The sequence below is a fragment of the Stigmatopora nigra genome, chromosome 12, assembly GCF_051989575.1.
Source record: "Stigmatopora nigra isolate UIUO_SnigA chromosome 12, RoL_Snig_1.1, whole genome shotgun sequence".
NCBI lineage: Eukaryota > Metazoa > Chordata > Actinopteri > Syngnathiformes > Syngnathidae > Stigmatopora > Stigmatopora nigra.
In genome coordinates, this window is record NC_135519.1 from 5,437,441 (window position 1) to 5,443,664 (window position 6,224).

Here is a 6,224-nt window from a genome sequence, read left to right on the forward strand (position 1 = left end):
CAGTATGGGATTTTATCGTTAAAAAAAGCTCTGTCTGATCTATACTAGAAATACAGTAGAACAAGTTAAGACTAACAGGAGTGGATTGAGAGATTTTACAAGAACATAAAACAACCATAGTGTGCTAAGACAACGCTGTTATGTTAGGGCTAGCCTGAGCTATTTCGTAACTGTAGCGATCTGGTTTTGGATTGGCTGTGAACACACCAATGATAGGCGCCATTGATGTAGCTGGTCATGATAATGATTTTAATTAGTTTGATAGAGAATTTTGACCAGTCAAATTTCTGTATGAAATCTGTATTTTCCCCAAAACTTCATAGGATTGGGGTGATTTATCAGGTGTGCACCATAGCCAGCAAATTTTTACTTGTGCCTATAAATGATGCAACCAATCCTAATAAAAACATCAACCTTTAGTGTTTTTGTTTCAGAAAAACAATGCAATAATGTAGAGTATTGTTCATCAGCCCCTGAAGTGCCTATTGATTGGAGGAAATCATAATTTGACAGGCCCCAGTTACCTGGTTGCTAAGCTGCCAACTTCAACAATTGATGTTTGGGGGCGGATTTTGTCAAAACGTCAAACATAAGTGTTCAGCAGCCATTCTGAAGTCCTGTCTAAACCTGATGTCTCTCCCAGGAGGGCAAGGCTGTTTGAAATTCACGCCCACGTCCATAAGAAGTGCTTGTGAGCAACAGTTCTCAGGTTTTTCCTTTCTTTCTTGACTCAGATGCTGCAGTATACCCTTATCTACAAGCTCCACCATACCTGAGTGTCATTGGCAAGTCCTTATCTTCCACTCTACATGATCTACAGCACCTGCTGCCTGTCACTGATATACACGGCCAATAGTAAATCCAGCCAGGCTGTCCACATCAGAGCCAACACGCGACACCATTGGGCAGGATTATACACGGCGCAAAAGGAAATCAATGATAACTTTCGGTCATGAAGCACGTTTCGAGAAGTACTGTTGTCAAGTAACAAAGAGATTCACGGTGTTTTTCCGTCCGATTCTGTCGATCCGCCGGAGAATTAGTCAGGAACCAAACATGCAACGTCGACAAGTTGACGCAAAGCCTGCGGAGCGCTCCGTTTTATATTAGCGATCAAAATGAACCATAAATAGACTGACATTGTCGTATTGTCACAGCAGCTCACAGGCGGGGAGACACTGTTAACGGTGTTGTTGTGTGCACTTGGTTGCTAGTCAACAAGAAAATTCGGCGCCCTCAGCACCAATTTGTCAGCTCGCTTGTATCGCTCTTAAAGTGATGCCATTATCACAACGGGAGCAAGATAACCTGACGTTGCCAGGCTTTACCGCGGGCCACGCCGTTGAGGCCGTAAATGCATTACGGACCACTCAAGCTGCTGCGTGAGCACATCGGTCATACATCTTGGGGGCTTAATGGCCAGTCAAATTGACCTGGGATAAGCAGCAACAGTTACATGGGGTTTGCAAAGACCAGTCAAAAAGACATGGGCAGAATTAGTTCCTTCATCCGTTCATTTTCTATGGCACTTGCCCTGGTTTATAGATGGCGACTGGCTGAATGCCAGTGGCGGGGATTCGTTGTCGTGACTTTGAAAAGCCAATGGAGTGACGCTGAATGAAAAGAGCAAATTAATATACACGGTGGATGCGACGAAGCCCTTGAAAGTAATCAAGATGTTATAGTGGATCCATTTGTCTCTGTCATTCACTGCACAAGAGCTATTTGACATGATGCTTTTCCATTGCTAGTAATTCGACTGACTTTTTGTTGTTCTTGCGTTAGCTCGGCAATTGTACTTTTATTACTTATTCTTAATTTACTCTTGTGCCTTTTTAATAATAACAGACACATTTAAAGGAACTGAATTAAAAAACTAAGAAAAAAATCTACTATAAATTGCAGATTCTAAGCTGTTCCAAGCTGATTTTAGGAGACTTCCTTATGATTTTGGGTCCCATTCTGGGTAACTTGTCGTTTATAATGGGGTATTGGCAATAAGGTTTTGGTAAAAACAAAGCAACTTTATAATAAATGATGACCAACAACGGTACATTTCTTTGTGGGCCCAGAGTCAACGCAAGCCAAATGTTCAATTTGAATGAGAACGCTGGTTAACTGAAATAAAATTCCTCAACATAGAGAAGCATCATTATCTGTTTTGTCATCTTTACAGAGGCAAGACTGTATTTCTGCGGGGCAGTGTACAGTTCATGGTAAGGGTAAAGTAGGGTGGCTGCGTGTGTGTGTTGGTGATGTGTGTATGAACGAAACCGCATAGCAGAAAAGGATGGGCAAATTGGGAGGGGGTTGGAATATCGTGTCAGGCTTTTTAGTTGAGAGTCTTCTTGTGTTGATGAATAATTGAGCTGTAGTCAAGCGGGGAGCCATTTCACGAGCCCCTATGTCTCCAAGTTAAAATTAGACTATTCTCTCCATGCAGACAGTCTCTTTGAGATGCCACTGTCTCACAGCATCGCTCTTTTCTCTGTCTCTCTCTCTCTGTGTAACTCTCTCTCTCCAACAGCCCACTTGTGCCTCTCACTGCAATAATCCTCAGTCAATATGAGCAAAGGCATAAACATCTTGGCAGACAAGTCGGAATGCGGCAACATCGCTGTGGTCTTGGGTTGTCTTGGGTACAACATAACAATTTAGGAGTTCAAGATTCTTCGCCTTTACGAGACACTGAAGTCACCCCTACGCAGCAGTTAGCTACTATACCCTTACATAAAAGTTGTGTCTCTCAAGCTGTCATCACCAGATCGCCCCTAGGGGTTTTCTCGTGTCCGCCTGGCCCGCCAAGCAACGGCGGTCCTTCTCGGTCTATCCTTCCGTGCCACTAAAAGAGCCCCAAAAGTAGGACGCAGTCAGTTTGTCGCATCCTCACAGATTTCAGGAGAAAGGTTAGGGTAGTAAAACCAGCAGTTTCACGACAGCACGTTTCCGGGTCCATCAGACCGGGATCGGAGCTTATCAGCGGGCAGCCAGCTGCGAGGCATTCGGTGACTCTTCAAAGCCACGGTTTCTTCAGGATATCAAACTGGCATTGTTACTCTTTTAATTAGAAGTGCTTCTTGCCTGCTCACTGAGATCCACCCAGCCCAAACATCAAAGCTGCTCTCTGAATAATGATGTATTGGTAGAACATGCCTCCGGTACTGCCGCCATCTCTAACACCCCCACTGCAAATCCTTCTCGTCTACCTATTTTATGCCCAGGCTATTCAAGGGTTTCCGGTTTGCCGAGCCTCGGTCGAGACAACGATATTAAGACTTTGCGCGTTCCCCAACACATGAGGGTTAAAATCGTGTTTTTGTTTACGAGGGAAAATAAAAATCGTATTCAAAATAATAATCATATCACTTGCGTTATTGACTTTTTTGCAATGACGAACAAACTAGCTCATTCAAAGAACTCAATGTAACGTATTTTCCATTGTGTTAGACATTTTCTCAGGTGCAACTTTAATGGATTCGCAATGCTTTGTCTACCACTATCATTGGAATTGGAACATCCCTTGGATTACTATGTAGTAAATGGTGCAACGTTAGCAAATGGTTCAACTCATTAACTTGGAGTGTTTTCTCCAAGGCTATTGAGGGTAAGTAAACTGGACAGAAATCTGATGGGTATTTCCAAATAATGGGAAATTACCCAAAAAGAGCGGAAGAAGAAAAAGGATTATCTAGCTTGTAATGGTTCTATCTGTTAATGAGTAAGAATGGCCTTTGTAGGAGTCATTGAGTTAAGAGTTACAAAGAATTTGGCTTTACCTCAATAAAACATCACATTGAGTTATCACCACAGTTTTCATCTGGTATCCCTCTTTGCTGAGTCATACTTACATTCACACATACACACGTTTGTGAGCCAATACGAAATAAGTCGTAATAAATAAAGAGGTCATGATGTCCCCTGAATCATGTCAGCTGTTTATGCAGCTAAGCTAGCAACCATTCCACAGCGTGATAAACAGGAAACAAGGCGTGCTTGTATGGTTTTTACATTACGTCATGTGAAAAAAAGCACAAAATAACAGCAGCTCGTCTTGGGCTATCACGTGGTGTCCGTCCGGGGTGGTTCCACCCATATATTCGAATGCCAAAATGATGTTGCCATGGCAATGAAAAGGGACGACTGTTTTTCTCTTGTCAGGCCTTTGCATATTTACACCCGCACAAATTGCAGCTATGGTGGACTCAGCAGTGTCACACAATGCGTCGACCCACTTACTCACATATACACTCAAGACATATTTTAGTGGCCGTCACACGCAGCTGCTACTGTCACGCAAAGGTCAAGATTGGAGGCCACCATTATTCATCAGCACTCACCCTACTGGAGGGTCTTTTAAACCATGAAAGCCCCTTGCAGACAGGAAAGTGACTGATGTTTACTTGAATATTCATATTTTTTTGTGCATTTATATTACATAGACGAGTCCGATCCCATTGATTGCATGATTAATGTTACACTTCAATGGAAGCATGGTTCCAGGTCTAGATAAAAGACAAGAACTGAGAAAATAAGGTCAATGAAACTATCTAATAAAACATTTCCACTCCCTCTACATGAATTGCATTATGAGTTGGAGGTATTCAACATTCACATTCATCAGGTTTACCACAGTAATCCTACTTTGATCATAATGTATTTGAATTTTTAATCCCGGGTAACAGGTGCACGTGCCTCCTCAGTCTTTAGCTTCTCTGCCACACAAATCACATCTGGGCCACACTGTGGTAATTAGGTAGCAAAGTACATGTTTTGTTTAGCGTTTGGATAAAGGACTGTCGACATATTGCGAGACCGACATAATGAACACTAGCTGAGTTGATAGCTCGTCTACTGAGAAAAGCTGCTGTGACTCATTTAGACTTCGAGGTTATCAATCAAGTGTGGGAGAGTTCTCCATATCACCAGTAAGATTATCTACAATGGTATTAGACCGTTATTAAAAAATAGCTTCTTGAATCCAATTTAGTATGTTTAGTCTAGACATTGCAGTTGTAATTTCTAAGTTGGTGCTTTTGTTCAGGTTTTTCCATCTTTGTATTATAATGGTCTTTTCATGACAAATAACAGTCTGGCGCGAAATAAAGTATGAGAAATACAAAGACAGCAAAAGATACTTATTGCTGACAAAATGTAAAACACTGAATTGCTATCGCATCAGACTTAAAACATTGACATAGAAAAATATCCAAAATATGATATGCAATATAAAAACACATGACATGATCCCACGTACACTATTTGACATAATATAAAACTTACTCAGTTCCACCGCCTTTTGGATGCTTCTCCATGTCTGCCGTCTTCTTTTTCGGAGGCTTTTCTTTGGCCGATCTGCCTACTAACAACAAAGTTTGGTTTACTACTCGCTCAGAAAAATCCACAGTATAGTATACAAAATATGATAAGGAGCATTTTGGCCAGGGCCGCATGTGGCTTAAGAGCCACATGTTTGCCACCCTGGATCTAGTCATAATGACATTTCCTGATTAGTAACCATAAATAAGAGGTGGCCCGGCGATGTGAGTGGTTATCGTGTCGGTCTCACAGCTCTGGGGACCTGGGTTCAAATCCAGGTCAGGTCCACCTGTATAGTTTCCAAAAACATGCATGGTAAGCTGATTGGACACTCTAAATTGCCCCTAGGTATGGATGTGAGTGTGCATGCTTGTCTTTCTCCTTGTGCCCTGCGATCGTCCCAGAGTCAGCTGGGATAGGCTCCAGCACCCCCCACAAATGAGGATGAAGCAGTTCAGAAAATGACAATATCCATAAATAATACATCTTAATAAACGTCACAATATGGACAAATCAGACTTAAATATTTACCTTATTTTGCACTTGTGATCTTCTCATTCTGATGACTTTTCTGCTGAATGTGTGGCATGTGGTTGTCAGATTAACTTGTATACAACGTTGGCTTCAATGCACGTTTTGCAAAGTAGACCATTTTCACTAGGAAAAAAAGACATCAACCTGTTTCACAACTCGTTATGCTATTTGCACTTACTCCGACAGCCATCACAACTTAAACGAAGCCCTGTTCTTTGTTTTTAACTTTAGTTTGAGGAGTCCACATGTCACATTCATTCAGCAGCGTTAGCATTGGCATCACATGACACAACGTAATTGCATTGTCTCCTACGATTGGCTGGACATCATACAGCAAAATGATACCCAAATAAAAATATATTGTGAATATATCT

General features: G+C 41.8%; 1 long non-coding RNA gene across 8 annotated transcripts in view; it reads right to left on the bottom strand.

The window, feature by feature from the left end:
- The window catches only part of LOC144205714 (uncharacterized), a 42,264-nt gene extending 36,040 nt beyond the window's left edge, over positions 1-6,224 (bottom strand). For 5 of the 8 annotated variants that reach the window (XR_013328189.1, XR_013328187.1, XR_013328182.1 and 2 more), the window contains exons 1-2: positions 5,848-6,224; positions 5,281-5,359 (exon numbers count right to left, since the gene is read on the bottom strand). This is a non-coding gene — a long non-coding RNA (uncharacterized LOC144205714). The remainder of the gene's footprint in view (positions 1-5,280; positions 5,360-5,847) is intronic. The other 3 variants (XR_013328176.1, XR_013328177.1, XR_013328178.1) reach the window with 1 other exon arrangement.